The sequence below is a fragment of the Triticum urartu genome, chromosome 6A (assembly GCF_056163025.1).
Source record: "Triticum urartu cultivar PI428250 chromosome 6A, HENAU_Tu73, whole genome shotgun sequence".
NCBI classification, from domain to species: domain Eukaryota; kingdom Viridiplantae; phylum Streptophyta; class Magnoliopsida; order Poales; family Poaceae; genus Triticum; species Triticum urartu.
In genome coordinates, this window is record NC_141878.1 from 54,120,423 (window position 1) to 54,141,537 (window position 21,115).

Here is a 21,115-nt window from a genome sequence, read left to right on the forward strand (position 1 = left end):
AACTAGCCCCTGGAAACTTTCTGTTTCATTACAGATGAGTCCCTGGATTAAAACCCTTATAACTTTTTAACAGAAAGGAATTTTTGAGTGATTCTTTTTCTGTCCTCTTCAGATTTTTGTCTAGTTTTTTATCATATTTATTTGAAAAATATTTGGTATAACTTCTGTGCACCCCTTGGTATTTACGATAGCGCATATATTTTCTTTATACCGTAGATACCGAAGGAGGTGACGGAGCCGCGAACTTCGCCGAGCTAGGCTCCGACTACTCCGAACCAGGCAAGCATGTTTGAACTTTTGATATGATGAGTGTCTTGGCATGTCTTGCATTTAGTTAGTTTCATGGCATGTTGATGAGCATACCGATGAACGTTATTTCTATGAAATGTTGAGGTAAGTGAGTTCGATGATCCATAAGTGGATGGATGTGAGTATGCATGGCCATGTGTTAGCATGAGGATGGGTAAGATGGTAGTGTTGTAGCATGCCAGGCTTATGCCAGACTATGTGACTTCAATGTCAACTCGTATCATTCCAGTTCCTTCCATTCATCCTTCCCTGTACTACCACATGTTTTCCGCAAGGAATATGGATTAGTAAGTTGCAAACCGCTTTCCTGGTACACACCAATAAGGAGAGGCCGGGATGATGGTTCCATGGCCCTGGATTAAAGCCAGTCATCCTGTCAGGGGGCATGGGTGTTTCCGGTTGGGACCGAGAGGGGGGCACCCCTTAGAGCGCGCGTATATAAATTTGATCCCATGCTATTCGAGATTGTCATCTCCCCGTCTCAAAAGTTTTTCTTGGACAATGTCTAGGGTGAGTCCTGGCATTGAGAGGTAGGATGGGTGTGTACTGGTTAGCTGTGTTTTCTTCCGAAAAACCGTAAACGGAACTAGTCCTTCGTGACTACGGAAATCCGTTGACTGTGGGAAAAATTTTGTACAAACTCTGCAGAGTCATATATTCCTTTGAATCATCTATTCCATATCCAAATTCATATTATCTTGTCCTAACAGTGCCAGTTTGATGACAGAGACTCCGGTACATCCCATGAGTGCTAAGTCCGGCTAAATGTTATTCCTGTGGATGGACTAACCTGTTTATTATCATGAATTGAATATTTATTATGAGTATTATTTACCCGTGAATAAAGCCCTTTCTGTGATGTCGCTCAGACGTCCGACTGTGGCATTTCTTTTAAAGCCCTTTCTGTGATGTCGCCCCGACGTCCGAGTGTGGCATTTCTTTTAAAGCCCTTTCTGTGATGTCGCCCCGACGTCCGATTGTGGAATTTCTTTTAAAGCCCTTTATTTGGTGTCGCTAAGACGCCCGACTGTGGCACCTTTTTCTTTTAATTATCTGTTCACCTTTCGAGGCGTCGCTTCAGACACCCGATCGGTTTTCATTTATGTTTTGTTGGGGATTTCAGGCGGACTACTGCCGTTTCCCTTTTTCCTATTTCGTCATGCTAATTTTTGAACGTTCAGTTGGTAAAATTAATCATGACGCATTCATGCATGCATTTGTTATATCTTACGTCCGAACTATCTTGCGAGTACTTTCAAAGTACTCACTGGCTTGTTGATTTGGCCAGATGCTGACGAAGGCGATCTCATGGATGAAGAGTTCGATAGCGAGTCCGACGCCTAGAGGAATCCCAGTCAGTCTCGTGCGACCCTAGATTTGGTCACAGTATTATATCCGCTTCCGCAACCCAAATAAAATTCATCGAGCCTCACCTCGACGCTCGATGAGATGCCAGTTCGAGAGTCGTGTCATCACACTCCCCACTGTGTTATTCCACCATCACTTTATCCTCGAGTCAGTAGTATGCCACCACACCATTGTGTTATATCCGCCATTATGTATAATTATTGGCGCGCTTGTAATAATTTGTTGAGCAGCCCTAGCTCAACCCTGTAATATATCTTATGCTACTGGCTTATTGTATCAAGAATTTGTCAACCAGTGAGGAGGATTTTCTCTCATACTGGACTCAAAAGATTTGGTTTCTCGATAAATATTTTTATTGAAAAACCGGTCGTGACAAAAGGTCAGGAATCGATCACTCTTTCAGAAATAACTATATATGCCTTTCTGACATTAGCCGATGTTGCCTTATTTATTCCTTCAAACAGGTGGTTAGAAACAGTCTTGCTACCTTTTCCCATTAAGAAATTGGAATGCTTATAGTTGTGAGTCTATGCTTCAACTAGTGCCACTTTTATAGTAATCACACTTTCAATATCTATGCAAACAGGGATGCTCGATTTTAGTGGAACTGCACAAAAAGTCCAACTGGTTCAACATTAGGAGCATGTTTTTTTCCAAACCTTTATATCAAATTGGTGGCACTATGAGTTGTTCATTACGAAGGTACATGGTTTGCTACTATCTTGATACTCTTTTTGTACTATCATTAGATAGTAATACTAGTGGTTTGCATGTGAATTTATTGGTAGGGTGGACCTACATTGGAGGTGCAAGACAGGATTCAATGATTGGATGCTCAATTTCGGTTGTATCGATTTCACCTCTTCCATCACTGCGAACATGGATATCCTTGGTCTGATGAAGAATAGGCGCTATATTTCTTCTCTGAACCAGCAAATCAATTCAGTATGAAATTGTCCAGGGCAAAACATGACTGTATCAAATTGTCCAGTGCAAAACATGACAGATGCTAAGTGGAAGAGACATGTTTAAACCAAAAATACAAGGTGGGGTATATGTTTACTAGAAGCTTGATATTTGTGCAGACAGAGATGTCTGCCCGTTGCTGTTTGGCAAACACACAAAGTGACCGCAATTTTGGTTGAACTGCACAAGAGAATAGTATAGTCACTGCATGCAGTGCAATTTGAAAATAGACACAGAAAGATTGGATAGTCACTTCATGGACTGTAGAAAAGTAGTATTGTACTATTTATTGGCCAACACTAGGTGCTTCATTGCTTTGGTGTTATTATACAATGGGCATCATTTTGCCTAAGTTAAAGTTTGTATTCCGAAAATATTCTCGCCGTGTGATCGAGAGAAGACCAAATCATATTGCAGTGGATGTTCCTCCATCATGTGTGGTTCATTCTCATGGTTCCAGCTGTTGGTGAAACCACTTACGTTTGCAAGAGGAATTGTAGACATCACAAAAAAATTTGTCTTTCAGTCTGTACTTAATGTTGGCCAAGAGAAGCATCCATGTTAGTAGGAAGAACATATGTTTTTTCTAGATCTTTGCGTTTGGAGCTACATATTTATATATGATCTATGAATCATTGAGATGCATTAACATGTTGATCTTATGTATGGGAATCATACTAGTTGGTTTTGAATTTGGGCTACTAATGTGAACATATTACAATGCCAGGCCTGTGAGTCTCGTTTGAACATTTTGAATGGATCGGCTCTTACTGTTGTGCACAGCATGATCCTTATTTCTGTGTTCTCAGTGTTTACAAGTTACTAATAGTTCCTTATTCCTGTTTGCTCAGTGTTTAGAAGTTACTGATCGATCACTAACTAGCCTACTAATGCGCTCCTGGTAGTTTTAGTTCTGACGCAAGATCCGAAGTGGTAGTTTTTTGAATAAAAATGCCTACCTCTGAAGAAAGTGACAAGCTGGTCTGAAGAAAATGTCATGCGAATCTGAAGAAACTGCCAGCAAAAATGTTCGCAAATGCCTTATCTCCCAGCGAACGTTCATCAGCTAATGCGACCGTACACGTACACCATCCGACCTACTTGATCCTACACGTAAACTATCCGACCTACTCGATCCTACACGGATAAATAGCGGATCACGCATGTACTACCTCCTTTCCGGTTTGCAAGGCTCAATTCAAAAAACGACCTACTCGATCCTATACGAATAAATAGCGGATCACGCACATACTACCTCCTTTCCGGTTTGCAGGGCTTAATTCAAAAACCTAACCAACCAAGGTAGATGATGAGTGGTGGAATCATTTTTGACAAGGAGGGAGTACCTCATCTGGATGATTCGAGTGCACTCGTTTGACCGTCATGCTGGCATGCGACCCAGCACGGACGAGACGCACCACTGACGGGACGGGACGGGACGGCACAGTCATAATTTTAGTTTTTCTAGTTTTCCATGGCAAGCTGGCGCGCTAAGCCATGCCTGCTTATGCACTGAATTCCAATGACCGTGATGACCGTCGCGTTTCCTGCCACACGTTAGTTCACCTACCTTCATCCTATAATTACTGTTTCCCGGGCTTCTCCAGTGGCACCATCCCCCAAATCTCCCTATCCTCATAAGCCTCCACCGGCCCGATGTCGCTCGCCACTTATCCTCGCTCTCGCCATGTCCGCCATGCCTCCGCCCGTCCGTGATAGGCGACACCGGAGGCGGTCACTGCCGGAACTAGTGTTCAATTTTTCACCGGAAGGCAGACGGAGGGAGGAGGCATTCTATCAGTCTTTAGATGGCAATGCGGACTATGACGAGTTGTTGGAGTGCAACCTCCTGGCGGAGGAGCAGCGTATTGCCGATTTGCGCACCCAGCGGGACATGGAGCAGCAGCGCACCGACGCTCTGAGTCTCGAGCAGAGCGCCCGCAACTGGGCCGACTACGTGGAGGCTAGCGCCCGACAAATAGCCCTGGAGGCTGTCGGGCACGCACGCTTTCGCGATGTCGATTTTTACTACCAGCTCGTCAAGTGGGCTTCCCGCATAGAAGCCTAAGCTTCGGTGGATCACGCCGGCATGGAAAGGGCCAACGCGCGCGAGCAACGCGCCCTATCGCACCTCTGGCAAGTCTGAGGCGAGGCAGATGACGCCAGTGCCGGCGTTTAGCGTGTACCGCATATGGCGGCTGGCATCGTCTAGTTAGCTAAGAGTAAGTTAGTACTTGTACGCTACTAGAGTATTAGTGGGAGTAGATAGTTAACTTGGCTATGATGGTTGTCAACGTGGAAGGTCAGTACTCTATATGTGGATCAGACCTGTTACTTTGCTCTGAATGTTGAACTTTCCGTTTGAACATATGGAATGGGCTATTATTTTTTTATATAAATGGGTTGTATTTGTCCTCCACAGGTTTAGAGGCTGACTTGTGGGCCTACCAAGTTAACGCGTACACAATCAGGAGATGATTGTACGTGGAGAGGATGATAGCAGGGAGCTGCCAAGGTCATGGCAGTACGCAAGCAAGTGCCTCCTTATTTCAAGCCAATAAAAAATGGTCCTCCTAATGGATTTCTGACATCTGGGTCCCATGCCATTGTCAACATAGTCAATAAACGAGAGAATTGCACAACGAGCGGCTAACACCAGGGACCCAACAGCTCGCCCAGTTATTTTTGTTTTATGTTAATTTGATAAATGCCACTCCAAATCTGGTGTTTCCGAGAAATGCCACTGCAATTTCCAAACTTTGAAAAATGCCATTTCATGCCATTTCCGGTGGCATTTTTCGAAGTCTGGAGTGGCGTTTTTCAAAGTTTGCAAATTGCTGTGGCGTTTTCCAAAGTTTGCAAAAATTGCAGTGGCATTTTTCGAAGTTTGGAAATTGCAGTGGCATTTTTATGAATCGCCATAATTGGAGTGGCATTTATCTAATATTTTTTTGAGACGGAAGCAGGGTGTCAACTAGGCTGTGCCGGGCACTCTGGCCTGTCTAGACAACATTCTCTTTTATGTTTACCACAGACTAGCCCAGCAGTTTTTCTTTCTTTCTGAAAATGGCTAGCCCAGTATTTTTTTGATTTGCCAAGTAAGTCGCTCTGTCAGGCCTATTGGGCTGCAAATCTTTCAAGATGAGGAGAGCTTCATTCGGCTGGCCCAGAAAACGGCCTATCAGTAGTGAGAAATGGTCTGTACATTTTTAAAACACATCAAACCGGCAATTAGTTTCAAATTTCTTTTTTTTAATTTCGAGATTTTAAATTGCATTGATTTTTATGCGTGGACAATTTGTTGCATTATATATTGATATACATTTATTTTTAAAATCAGTTTGAATGTGACTCGAAATTTCGGGATTAAAAATAGTTTGGACCGCACCGCAATATGCAAAATTTTGTATAATTTTTTAACCGCAGCCACAATATGGGTTGTAATGCTAACAAAAAGAATATGGGCTCCAAAAAACCTTAAGAATTAGCAAATGGGCTGTAAATTATTAGAAATAATGGCAGATGGGATGTATGCTATTTTCCATAGATTTAAGGCTTTCCTAAAATAAGGTTGACGCACAAGCAGTGGCTGTTGGATGTCCATCCAACGGCCATCGTGCTTCTTCAATCTCTGCTCTTCCTGCTCCAGCCGCTCAAACAAGCGCCGGCGGGACTGCCTGCTCCCTCCTCCCCGCGGCCGGCTGTGCTGACGCGTAGGCCTCACCGCCCCACCGTACTCCCATCGCTTGCCTAGCCATCCCTCTACTCACCCACACCTACTGTTATTCTCCGGCGACGGCAGATGAACCAGTAAACCCTCATACAGTCGTACTCCCCTCCGCGTGGGAAACAACTGCCGAGTCTTCCCTGGCTCTGTGTCATTCCATTCCTAGCCCTCGCTGTCGTCCACCGCCCTGGTGCTCTCGGCGCGGCCTGGTCAACGTGGTCCACGACCCACATGCATCTGAAGTGGACTGTACGTGGAGAGGCTGGCAGCTGGGTCCACGGCCGCACGTAAGGAAATGCCTCCTTATTACGCGCAAAATAATGATTCCTCCACCTGACATCTGGGACCCACTGAAAGGGCCTCTGTATTTCGCGAAAAAAACGTTACCGCCGCTGACAGCTCGGACCCACCAGCTATATCTTCACACGCAAGGAAGTGCCTCCTTATTACGCACAAAAAAAGAATACTCCCCCTGCTAGCTAGGACCCAGTGTAGTGGGAGGCTGACTTGTGGGCCTACTAAGTTGACGGGGACGGAGGGCTTTGTCAACTTAGTCAATATGTATGATTCTAGCTCGAGTGGTCGTACGATGTCCATGCAACGGCCGTAGTGCTTCTTCAACCTCTGGTCATCTTGCTCCAGCCGCCCAAACCAGCGTCGGTCGTGCGTCGTGCTCCTGCCTCCCATGGCCGGCTGCGATGCCGCAGAGGCCTCACCGCCCCCTACTACTCCCACCGCTGGTCAGGCCATCCCTCTACTCACCCACACCACCTGTTATTCTACGACGACGGCAGCCTCACACCGCAGTGAACCAGTGAACCCTCATACTCCTCTACGCATGGGCATCCACTGCTGCGTCTTCCCCGGCTCCGTGTCGTCCCCTTCCTAGGCCTCGCCGTCGTCCACCGCCCTGGTGCTCTCGGCGCGGCATGGTCAACGTGGTCAAGGAACGACTTCCATCGGAAGAGTACTGTACCTGGAGAGCCTGACAGCTGGGTCCACGGCGGCCGCAAGGATGTGCCTCCTTATTACGCGCAAAATAATTATTCATCCACCTGACAATAGGGACCCACCGGACGGGCCACCGTATTTCGTGAAAAAACGTTTCCCCTGACTGCTGGAACCCATCAGCTACATCTTCTCTTGCAAGGAAGTGCCTCCTTATTACACACAAAAAAATGAATACTCCCCCTGCTAGCTAGTACCCAGTATAGTGGCAGCCTGACTTGTGGGTCTACTAAGTTGACGGGGACGGAGGGCTTTGTCAACTTAGTCAATATGCACGATTCTAGCTCCAGTGACCGTACGATGTCCATCCAATGGCTGTAGTGCTTCTTCAACCTCTGGTCTTCTTGCTCCAACCGCCCAAACCAGCGTCGGTCATGCCTCGTGCTCTTGCCTCCCGTGGCCGGCTGCGATGCGGCGGAGGCCTCACCGCTCCCTTCTACTCTCACCGCTGGCCAGGCCATCCCTCTACTCACCCACACCCCCTGTTATTCTGCGGCGACAGCAGCCTCACACCGCAGCGAACCAGTGAACCCTCATACTCCTCTACGTGTGGGCATCCACTGCCGCGTCTTCCCGGGCTCCGCGTCGTCCCCTTCCTAGGCATCGTCGTCGTCCACCGCCCTGGTGCTCTCGATGCGGCGTGGTCAACATGGTCAAGGAATAGCTTCCATCGGACGTGGACTGTACATGGAGAGGCTGACAGCTGGGTCCACGGTCGCAGCAAGGAAGTGCCTCCTTGTTACGTGGAAAATAATGATTCCTCCACCTGACAGCAGGGACCCACCAGATGGGCAACCGTATTTCACAAAAAAAACATTTCCCCCTAACTGCTGGGACCTACCAGTGTCATCTTCGCATGCAAGGAAGTGCGTCCGGGCAAAAAAATGGATTCGCCCCCCTGACTGCTGGGACCCACCAGCTACATCTTCGCACGCAAGGAAGTGCCTGACAGTCGGGACCCACCTGGTCGAATGTACGTAGCATTGTCATTCTGGTCGTGAACGTGTACGTACATACTGGTCCATGTAGAGGCGCGCATGTGTCGTTGTAGAGGCGCGCACGTAGCATGTACACGTATGTACAGTGGCCAGTGTGCAAGAAAGAAAATAGGGCCACATACGTACATACGGGCAGGGTCTCGAACGCCTACTCGCGCATACGTACGGCCAGGGCTCGTGTACATGGCAGGGTGGGAACGGAGAAACAGCGTCGTCGTCGTCGTGTTCATGGGGAGCCAACCGGCTGGGTCGAAACGGAATGCATCGTCGTGTTCATCGGGAGGGCTCGGATGGAATAGCCGATGGAAATGAGGCCTGGCGTACCACAGAATGGAGGAAACGGCCTTGTGTTCGACCGGCCACGGTCAAAACAGGATCCTGTTCATCGGGAGGGGTCTGGCATACCGCAAAATGGAGGAAGCAGACCTCCTATGGTCGAAACGGGGGTCCTGTTCATCGGGAGGGGTGTGGCGTACCACAAAACGGAGGAAACGGACTTGTGCTGAAGCGCTACGGTCGGAACGGGCGTCCTGTTCATCGGGAGGGGTGTGGCGTACCACAAAATGGGACTCCACGGGATACTATGCATCTCCACCGTCGACCCCCTCCAGCCTCCACGGGCTACTGTTCATCCACAGTTGACCTCCTCCAGCCTGCACCTGTGACTGTTCATCCACGGGCTTTTGTTCATCCAGCCTCCACCGCGCGCTACTCCACCGGCTACTGTTCAACCAGCCCTCTCCACGGGCTCCTGTTCAACCACCCCTCCACAGGCTACTGTTCATCCAGCCCTCCACCGTCTACTGTTCATCCAGCCCTCCACAGGGTGGTCTTGTTCATCCATCCCTCCACGGGGTCCTATTCATCCAGCCCCAACCGGCTCGAGCGATCGGGGTCCTGTTCATTCAGAGGCAACACCACGGGGTCCTGTTCATCCACCCCCACCGAGAACTGTTCATCCAACCCCCCCCCCCCAGCAAGGCTCACTATTCATCCAGAAGCAGCATCGATCGGCTTCAGTTAGCAGCAGTAGTGAAGGAATCACTCGGGTTCATTAACGCGTAGCCTGCAGTGCAATCACTCGGGTTCAGTTAGAGCCCAACGCCTCGCTCGGGTTCAGTTAGAGCCCAACACCTCGCACACACGCACGTACGTGTACGAGAGAAACGAGCATCGCTCGGCCCTCGACCACCCACCGTAAGCGGGAACTCCCCGAAATTTTCCTTGCCCTCGCTTCTACCACGGTTTTTTCCATCATGGACGGCCCAAAGAATGTCATGTAGCTGCGTCTCTGGCCTGCCCAGGACGAAAATCCCATTTTCTGTCATGATTTTTTGTCATAGAAGTAGGAGCCCACCACATCTATCATGATACCAGGTTTTTTCACAATTATCATCATAGAAGTGTCATAAGTATGACAAGAAAAAAATTCGTTCGGCCCAAAATGTCACGGATGTGTCTTTTTTGTAGTGTTAACTCTATGATCGTTTAGTTTGTTGATATTGCTTTATTCATGACTTATACATGTTCCTATGACTATGAGATTATGCAACTCCCGAATACCGGAGGAACACTTAGTGTGCTATCACACTTCACAACGTAACTGGGTCATTATAAAAATGCTCTGCAGGTGTCTTCGATGGTGTTTGTTGAGTTGGCATAGATCGAAATTAGGATTTGTCACTCCGATAGTCGGAGAGGTATCTCTGGGCCCTCTCGGTAATGCACATCACTATAATCCTTGCAAGGAATGTGACTAATAAGTTAGTTGCGGGATGTTGCATTAGGAACGAGTAAAGAGACTTGCCGGTAACGAGATTTAACTAGGTATGATGATACCGACGATCGAATCTCGGGCAAGTAACATACCGATGACAAAGGGAACAACGTATGTAGTTATGTGGTTCGACCGATAAAGATCTTCGTAGAATATGCAAGAGCCAATATGGTCATCCAGGTTCTTCTATTGGTTATTGACCAGAGAGATGTCTCGGTCATGTCTACATAGTCCTTGAACCCGTAGGCTCCGCACGCTTAATGTTCGTTGACGATATAGTATTATATGAGTTATGTATGTTAGTGACCGAATGTTGTTCGGAGTCCCAGATGAGATCACGGACATCACGAGGAACTCCGGAATGGTCCGGAGATAAATATTAATATATGGGATAATAGTGTTTGGTCTCCGGAAGGGTTCCGGAATTCTCATGAAGGGGTTCCGGATGTTTCCCGAAATGTTTGGGTACGAGAACACTTTATTTGGGCCAAAGGGGAAAGCCCACAAGGTTTTTGGAAAGCGCAAAAGGAAGTTTTGCGGAGTCCAGGGGACAGACGGCAGGGTCCCTGGCGTCTGGGTCCAGATGCCGGGAACCCTGGCGTCTGGTCCTGGAGTCTGAGAAGGACTCTTGCCTTTCGGGTGGAACCGACTTTGTGTAGGCTTTTACTCCAAGTTTCAACCCCAAGGCTCAACATATAAATAGAGGGGTAGGGCTAGCACCCAAGACACATCAAGAATCACCAAGCTGTGTGCCGGCAACCCCGTCCCCTCTAGTTTATCCACCATCATAGTTTTCGTAGTGCTTAGGAAAAGCCCTGCGGAGATTGTTCTTCACCAATACCGTCACCACGCCGTCGTGCTGCCGGAACTCATCTACTACCTCACCCCTCTTGCTGGATAAAGAAGGCGAGGACGTCATCGAGCTAAACATGTGCTGAACGTGGAGGTGTCATACGTTCGGTACTTGATCGGTATGGATCGTGAAGGTGTACGACTACATCAACCGCGTTGATAAACGCTTCCGCTTTCGGTCTATAAGGTACATAGACATAATCTCCCCTCTCGTTGCTATGCATCTCCTAGATAGATCTTGTGTGATCGTAGGAAATTTTTTGAAATATTGTGTTCCCCATCAGTGGCATCAGAGCCAGGTCTATGCGTAGATGTTATATGCATGAGTAGAACACAAAGGATATGTGGGCGTGGGTATATACATATTTCTTGCCGTCACTAGTTGTTTCTTGATTCGGCGGTATTGTTGGATGAAGCGGCCCGGACCGACATTACAAGACCGCGTTCATGAGACTGGTTCTACCAACGTGCTTTGCACACAGGTGGCTGGCGGGTGACAGTTTCTCCAACTTTAGTTGAATCGGATTCAATGAACAGGGTTCTTTCTGAAGATCAAAAAGCAATCACTATACCGCGTTGTGGTTTTTGATGCGTAGTTAAGAACAATTCTTGCTAAACCCGTAGCAGCCACATAAAACTTGCAACAACAAAGTAGAGGATGTCTAACTTGTTTTTGCAGGGCATGTTGTGATGTGATATGGTCAAGACGTGATTATATAAATTGTTGTATGAGATGATCATGTTTTGTAACACAGTTATCGGCAACTGGCAGGAGCCATATGGTTGTCGCTTTATTGTATGAAATGCAATCACCGTGTAATTGCTTTACTCTATCACTAAGCGGTAGCGATAGTCGTGGAAGCAATAGTTGGCGATGACAACGACGCTACGATGGAGATCAAGGTGTCTAGCCGGTGACGATGGTGATCATGACGGTGCTTTGGAGATGGAGATAAAAGGCACAAGATGATGATGGCCATATCATATCACTTATATTGATTGCATGTGATGTTTATCCTTTATGCATCTTATTTTGCTTAGTACGGAGGTAGCATTATAAGATGATCTCTCACTAAATTTCAAGGTATAAGTGTTCTCCCTGAGTATGCACCATTGCTACAGTTTGTCGTGCCGAGACACCATGTGATGATCGGGTGTGATAAGCTCTACGTTCACATACAACGGGTGCAAGCCTGTTTTGCACAAGCAGAATACTCAGGTTAAACTTGACAAGCCTAGCATATGCATATATGGCCTCGGAACACTGAGATCGAAAGGTCGAGCTTGAATCATATAGTGGATATGATCAACATAGTGATGTTCACCATTGAAAACTTCTCCATCTCACGTGAGGATCGGACATGGTTTAGTTGATATTGATCACGTGATCATTTAGATGACTAGAGGGATGTCTATCTAAGTGGGAGTTCTTAAGTAATATGATTAATTGAACTTAAATTTGTCATGAAGTTAGTCCTGATAGTATTTGCATATCTATGTTGTCGATCAATTGCTCGCATATAGCTTCCCCATTTTATTTATGATATGTTCCTAGAGAAAACTATGTTCAAAGATGTTAGTAGCAATGATGCGGACTAGATCCGTGATCTGAAGATTATCCTCATTGCTGCACAGAAGTATTATGTCCTTGATGCACCGCTATGTGATGGACCTATTGAAGGAGCAGAGGCATGCGTTATGAACGTTTGGCAAGCTCGGTATGATGACTACTTGATAGTTTAGTGCGCCATGCTTTATGGCTTTGAACCGGGACTTCAAAAACCATTTTGAACGCCACGGAGCATATAAGATGTTCCAAGAGCTGAAATTGGTATTTCAAACTCATGCCCGAGTCAAGAGGTCTGAGACCTCTGACAAGTACTTCGCCTACAAAATGGAGGAGAATAGCTCAACCAGTGAGCATGTGCTCAGAATGTCTGAGTACTACAATCACTTGAATTATGTGGGATTTAATCTTCCAGATAAGATAGTGATTGGCAGAGATCTCTAGTCACTCTCACCAAGTTACTGGAACTTCATGATGAACTATAATATGTAAGGGATGATGAAAATGATTCCCAAGCTCTTCGTGATGCTGAAATCGACGAAGGTAGAATTCAAGAAAGAGAATCAAGTGTTTGATGGTTTACAAGACCACTAGTTTCCAGGAAAAGAAAGGGAACTTCAAAGAATGGCAAGCAAGTTGCCACTCCCGTGAAGAAACCCAAAGCTAGACCTAAGCCTGAAACTGAGTGCTTCTACTACAAAGGGAATGGTCACGAGAAGCGGAACTACCCCAAATACTTGGCGGATAAGAAGGATGGAAAAGTAAACAAAGGTATATTTGATATACAAATTATTGATATGTACTTTACTAGTGTTCAAAATAGCCACTGGGTATATGATACTGATTCAGTTGCTATGGTTAGTAACTTGAAACAGAAGTTACAAAATGAACAGAAACTAGTTGAGGGGAAGGTGATGATCTGTGTTGGAAGTGATTCCAAGGTTGATAAGATCACCATCGCACACTCCCTTTACCTTCGGGATTTGTGTTGAACCTAAAATAAATGTTATTTGGTGTTTGCGTTGAGCATAAATATGATTGAATCAAGTTTATTGCAATACTGTTATTCATTTAAGTCAAAGAATAATTGTTGTTCTATTTACACGAATAAAACCTTCTATGGTCATACACTCAATATAAATGGTTTATTGAATCTCGATCATAGTGATACACATATTCATAATATTGAAGCCAAAAGATGCAAAGTTAATAATGATAGTGTAACTTATATGTGGCACTACCGTTTAGGTCATATTGGTGTAAAGCGCATGAAGAAACTCCATGTTGATGGGCTTTTGGAATCACTTGATTATGAATCATTTTATGCTTGCAAACCATGCCTCATGGGCAGGATGACTAAGACTCTGTTCTCCGAAACAATGGAGCAAGCAACTGATTTATTGGAAATAATACATACTAATGTATGTGATCCGATGAGTGTTGAGGCTCACGGCGGGTATCGTTATTTTCTGACCTTCACAGATGATTTGAGGAGATATGGGTATATCTACTTGATGAAACATAAGTCTGCAACATTTGAAAAGTTCAAAGAATTTCATAGTGAAGTGGAAAATCATCGTAATAAGAAAATAAGTTTCTTCGATCTAATCGCGGAGACGAATATTTGAGTTACGAGTTTGGTCTTCATTTGAAACAATGTGGAATAGTTTCGCAACTCACGCCACCTGGAACAACACAGTGTAATGGTGTGTCCGAACGTCATAACTGTACTTTATTAGATATGGTGCGATCTATGATGTCTCTCACCGATTTATCAATATCGTTTTGGGGTTATGCATTAGAGACAGCTGCATTCACATTAAATAGGGCACCATCTAAATCCGTTGAGACGACACCATATGAACTGTGGTTTAGCAAGAAACCTAAGTTGTCGTTTCTTAAAGTTTGGGGCTATGATGCTTATGTGAAAAAGTTTCAACCTGATAAGCTCGAACCCAAATCGGAGAAATGCGCCTTCATAGGATACCCAAAGGAAACTGTTGGGTACACCTTCTATCACAGATCTGAAGGCAAGATATTCGTTGCTAAGAATGGATCCTTTTGAGAGAAGAAGTTTCTCTCGAAAGAAGTTAGTGGGAGGAATGTAGAACTTGATGAGGTAATTGTACCTTCTCCCGAATTGGAAAGTAGTTCATCATAGAAATCAGTTCTAGTGATTCCTACGCCAATTAATGAGGAGGCTAATGATGATGATCATGAAACTTCAGATCAAGTTATTGCCGAACCTCATAGGTCAACCAGAGTACGTTCCGCACTAGAGTGGTATGGTAATCCTGTTCTGGAATTCATGTTACTAGACCATGACGAACCTACGAACTATGAGGAAGCGATGATGTGCCCAGATTCCGCGAAATGGCTTAAGGCCATGAAATCTGAGATGGGATCCATGTATGAGAACAAAGTATGGACTTTGATTGACTTTCCCGATGATCGGTGAGCCATTCAGAATAAATGGATCTTCAAGAGGAAGACGGACGCTGGTAGTAGTGTTACTATCTACAAAGCTTGAATTGTCACAAAAGGTTTTCGACAAGTTCAAGGTGTTGACTATGATGAGATTTTCTCACTCGTATCGATGCTTAAAAGTCTATCTGAATCATGTTAGCAGTTGCCGCATTTTATGAAATCTGGAAAATGGATATCAAAATTATATTCCTTAATGGATTTATTAAAGAAGAGTTGAATATGATGCAACCAAAAGGTTTTGTCAATCCTAAAGATGATGACAAAGTGTGCAAGCTCCAGCGATCCATCTATGGACTGGTGCAAGCATCTCAGAGTTGGAATATACGCTTTGATGAGTTGATCAAAGCATATAGTTTTATACAGACTTGTGGTGAAGTCTGTATTTACAAGAAAGTGAGTGGCAGCACTGTAGCCTTTCTAATAAGTATATGTGAATGGCATATTATTGATCGAAAATTATGTAGGATTTTCTGGAAAGCATAAAGGAGAATTTGGAAGGAGTTTTTCAAAGAAAGAATTAGCTGTAAAGCTACATACATATTGGGTATCAAGATCTATAAAGATAGATCAAGACGCTTGATAAGACTTTCGATGACTACATACCTTGATAAGATTTTGAAGGAGTTCAAAATGGATCAGTCAAAGGAGTTCTTGCCTGAGTTGTAAGGTGTGAAATTGAGTAAAGACTCAAAACCCGGCCACAACAGAAAATAGAAAGAGAATTAAAAGTCATTCCCTATGCATTAGTCATAGGTTCTATAAATTATGCTCTGCTCTGTACCAGACCTATTGTATACCTTAGCATGATTTTGGCAAGGGAGTACAATAGTGATCTAGGAATAGATCGCTGGACAGCGGTCAAAATTATCCTTAGAGGACTAAGGAAATATTTCTCGGTTATGGAGGTGATAAAAGAGTTCATCGTAAAGAATTACGTCGATGCAAGCTTTTTACACCGATCTAGATGACTCTAAGTCTCAATCTAGATACATATTGAAAGTGGGAGCAATTATCTAGAGTAGCTTCGTGCAGAGTATTGTCGACATAGAAATTTGCAAAATACATACGGATCTGAATATTGCAGACCCGTATACTAAACTTCTCTCACAAGCAAAACATGATCACTCTTTGGGTGTTAATCACATAACGATGTGAACTAGATTATAGACTCTAGTAAACCCTTTGGGTATTAGTCACATGAAGATGTGAACTAATCACATAAAGATGTGAACTATTGGTGTGAAATCACATTACGATGTGAACTAGATTATTGACTCTAGTGCAAGTGGGAGACTGAAGGAAATATGCCCTAGAGGCAATAATAAAGTTGTTATTTATATTTCCGTATATCATGATAAATGTTTATTATTCATGCTAGAATTGTATTAACCGGAAACTTAGTACATGTGTGAATACATAGACAAATAGAGTGTCCCTAGTATGCCTCTACTTGGCTAGCTCATTAATCAAAGAGAGTTAAGTTTCCTAGCCATGGACATGTGTTGTCATTTGATGAACGGGATCACATCATTAGAGAATGATGTGATGGACAAGACCCATCCGTTATCTCAGCACTATGATCGTTTAGTTTGTTGCTATTGCTTTCTCCATGACTTATACATGTTCCTACGACTATGAGATTATGCAACTACCGAATACCAGAGGAACACTTAGTGTGCTATCAAATGTCACAACGTAACTGGGTGATTATAAAGATGGTCTATAGGTGTCTCTGATGGTGTTTGTTGAGTTGACATAGATCGAAATTAGGATTTGTCACTCCGATAGTCGGAGAGGTATCTCTGGGCCCTCTCGATAATGCACATCACTATAAGCCTTACAAGGAATGTGACTAATAAGTTAGTTGCGGGATGTTTCATTACGAAACGAGTAAAGAGACTTGCCTGTAACGAGATTGAACTAGGTAAGATGATACCGACGACCGAATCTCGGGCAAGTAACATACCGATGACAAAGGGAACAGCGTATGTTGTTATGCGGTTCAAACGATAAAGATCTTCGTAGAATATGTAGGAGCCAATATGGGCATCCAGGTTCTGCTATTGGTTATTGACCAGAGAGATGTCTCGGTCATGTCTACATAGTTCTCGAACCCGTAGGGTCCGCACGCTTAACGTTCGTTGATGATATAGTATTATATGAGTTATGTATGTTGGTGACTGAATGTTGTTAGGAGTCCCGGATGAGATCACGGACATGACAAGGAATTCCGAAATGATCCGGAGATAAACATTAATATATGGGATAATAGTATTTGGTCTCCGAAAGGGTTCCGGAATTCACCGGTAGGGGTTCTGGATGTTTCCTGAAATGTTTGGGTACGAGAACACTTTATTTGGGCTAAAGGGGAAAGCCCATAAGGTTTTTGGCAAGTGCAAAAGGAATTTTTGCAGAGTCCAGGGGCCAGACGCCAGGGTCCCTGGTGTCTGGGTCCAGACGCCGGGAACCCTGGCGTCTGGTCCTGGAGTCCGAGAAGGACTCTTGCCTTTCGGGTGAAACCAACTTTGTGTAGGATTTTACTCCAAGTTTCGACCCCAAGGCTCAACATATAAATAGAGGGGTAGGGCTAGCACCCAAGACACATCAAGAATCACCAAGCCGTGCCGGCAACCCAGCTCCTCTAGTTTATCCTCTGCCATAGTTTTCGCAATGCTTAGGCGAAGCCCTACGGAGATTGTTCTTCACCAACACCGTCACCACGCCATCGTGCTGCCGGAACTCATCTACTACCTCGACCCTCTTGCTGGATCAAGAAGGCAAGGACGTCATCGAGCTGAACGTGTGCCGAACGCGGAGGTACCGTACGTTTGGTACTTGATCGGGACAGATCGTGAAGGTGTACGACTACATCAACCGCATTGATAAACGCTTCCGCTTTCGGTCTATGAGGGTACATAGACATACTCTCCCCTCTTGTTGCTATGCATCCCCTAGATAGATCTTGCGTGATCGTAGGAAATTTTTTGAAATACTGCGTTCCCCATCACTTAGAGCTTTTGGAAGAGGTCGCTCGCAGCTTAGCTTCTTCGTCGACCATGTTTTGATCTCTTGCCTGTCATGTTCGAAGGGTTGTTGTGAGTGATGTTGGTTGTAAGTATGGCTTGGAGTTCGTTGTATCCGGCTACCCAGTTGAGCCTTGGTGTGGGCGTGAGGAACTTGTGCCTCTCATTGCTGGTGGTGGTAAGGATATCACTGACGCTGGTTTGGATGGTTGCTCATCTAAGCTAGTGGCTACAACGGCATAGTCTGTGGACTCCTACTCTGGATCTTGTTCTATCCAGTATGGTGGTTCCTAGCGAGGAAGAACAAGCTAAGGTCGATGATCATGTCTTCGAGTAATGGCATGGAGCCGACTCAGGTTAGCTTTGCCAATTAGCTTAGATGTGGAGGTGGCTCCCTTGGCCTCCTCTCTGGAGATGCAAGCTTCAGGTGATGCTAGCATCATGATGTCATCCAAGCCCAAGGAGCCGCTTGGTGGCATTGGCGTACCTCAATGCCCGACATCTTCTACCTTGCTGGATGAGTTCCTAAGCAGTTTCAGTTGCACCACGCCCCATTCCTTCCTCCAAGCGCCAATTATTGTGCAAAGTGAAGGGGGCTCTACTTCTTGTTCCAAGCGGCACAATGGATACTTGGGTAAGAACCAAAATTGTAACATCCCGGCTGCGAAGTGCGCTGGATATAGGTTGGCGGAGGCTTATGGGGATTTGCCGAAGCCCAGAACATCTAAGAAAGCCACTGAGGAGGATGTGGAAGAGAAGACACAATATTTTCTGCGGATGTACAAGAAGTCGCTCACGCCGATGGCATTGCAGGCTATTCGGGCGTTGGTAGAGGTTAATTTTTTATCGCTTTTTTCAGGAAGTTAGGCGCGAGTGATCATCTGGTTGTGGGCATGTCCTTGAGGTTGACTTGGTTGGTATGAGGTGCTATCGATCGTCTTGGGCCTAGGTACCCTTGTATCTGGCTCGGACGATGTTCCTTGATTGATAGGGGTGTGTTTGGTCTTCGCCGGTTTTCCTTAATTAACCATGCCTTGTTTGATTTTTGGGTCCAGTTCCCTCATTAACTCGACCAACTCTCTTCTTAAATGCAATGCAGGAGCTCCCCGCCCTCTGACGAGGTTCCGTCAAAAGAAGGAGATATTAATGAATGCAACTAAAAATCCAAAAAAAGTTACTAATGGCGCACCAAGAGAAGGTGCGCCATTGCTATCAAGGTACTTATGGCGCACCCCTAGGAGGTGCGCCATTGGTATACCAATTTTTATTTAGGTTTATATTCTGGTATTGAATTTTTAACTCACAAAAAGTATTGAATTTTTTAATATTTTTTGAACTCATGAATATTTTTAAATTTCATGGGCATGTTTTGAATTCATGAATATTTTTTCAAATTTGATGATATTTTTTCATATTCATAAATGTTTACCAATTCACAAATGAATGCAACTAAAAATCCAAAAAAAAATTACTAATGGCGCACCAGGAGAAGGTGCGTCATTGCTATCAAGGTACTTATGGCGCACCCCGAGGAGGTGCACCATTGGTATACCAATTTTTATTTAGGTTTATATTCTGGTATTGAATTTCTAACTCACAAAAAGTATTGAATCTGTTAATATTTTTTGAACTCATGAATATTTTTAAATTTCATGGGCACTTTTTGAATTCATGGAACTAAAATTCATGCAACTAAATTATTAATAACTACTTATATCGTAACATTTTAAAATTTATGGTCATCTTCTAAAAAATTATTACATGCAACTAAAAATCCAAAAAAATTAGTAATGGCGCACCAGGAGAAGGTGCGCCATTGCTATCGCGGTGTTTATGGCGCACCCCTAGAAGGTGCGCCATTTCTAACCCTCCCCCCACTAAAATCCCCAATCCCCGATCCTCAATCTCACATCTCTCTCAGCCCCGACCCACTGCGCTGCCGCCCTCGCCCGTGGGACGTGTCCTCTCCCAATCCACCCCCTCCCTCGCCTTCGCCGCACCCACCCACCCCCTCGCTCACCTTCCCAGCCCTCAAAACCCTAGAAACCTGCGGTGCTCCACCATGCCATCTCCGCTCGAGCTCCGTCGTGTGAGGCGACAGTCAAGGCGGAAGGCGGAATCTGCTTCAACACCGGGCCAGCGACCCGTGGAAGCAGGGCGCAACGGCGCTCGACCCCTCCACCCCCCCCTCCACCACTTCTTCCTCGGGTCGTCGCCGTCTTCCTCAACTCCGGCCACCTCTGCTGCTACTAAGCTGTCGCAGGGCCTCCCTACGCCTCCCCAGTGAGCTCCGCCTCCTCTCCCATCTTCCTTCTCCGCCTGGTTAGTGACTTGTGGAGTTGGCCCGGTTAATGCTTTGCTCTGTGATGCAAGATGTTAGGCTCTGGCACTTTACAGAGTTTCTTTGTGAAATCCCTAACTACAAGTCTTGCTAGTGATCTAATTGTGATAATGTTGCTCACATCCCCACTTGCAGCAGAGGCAGGCAATGCATGTATATGCTCTATTTTACTGCCTAGCTAGAGCACAAACCTAGCCCCAGTTGTGTATGCCCAATTGCTAGTGGTCTAACTGATGTTTCCCTAGTTGGGTGAGACTGACTTGGCTCTTTCTTGGAGGAGACAGATCAAAGAAGTGTTGTCAGTTTTTGTTTGAACTTCAAAGAGTGTTGTGACTTGGCTCTTAATCAAAAGAGTGTTGTCAGTTTTTGTTTGAACTTTGTTTAACTGGAGGAAATTACTCTTAAATGCTAGTCCTATTCTGGTGGAGATTTTTCTTGTCCTGAGTTACACTGAAGATATTTTTCTTGTACTGCCAGTTTGTAGTACTGATATTAAATGATGCCTGAAATGATGCATTATGTATCTTTAGCATGATCTGTCTCAGATAATAAATGATGCTTGAAATGAATTCTTGTGTAAGTGAAGTCTTGCTATGTTGCTGCAGCCAGCTGGTTTCTATTTCCTCATTTGGATTACTCAGTTATTTAGTTTACTATTACTAGGGAACAATACTGTGAGAAAAAAAATGATT

At 45.1% G+C, this 21,115-nt stretch overlaps 1 pseudogene; it reads left to right on the forward strand.

The window, feature by feature from the left end:
• The first annotated feature begins 18,418 nt into the window (after positions 1 to 18,418).
• Positions 18,419 to 21,115, forward strand: part of LOC147963871 (uncharacterized) — a 154,675-nt pseudogene continuing 151,978 nt past the window's right edge.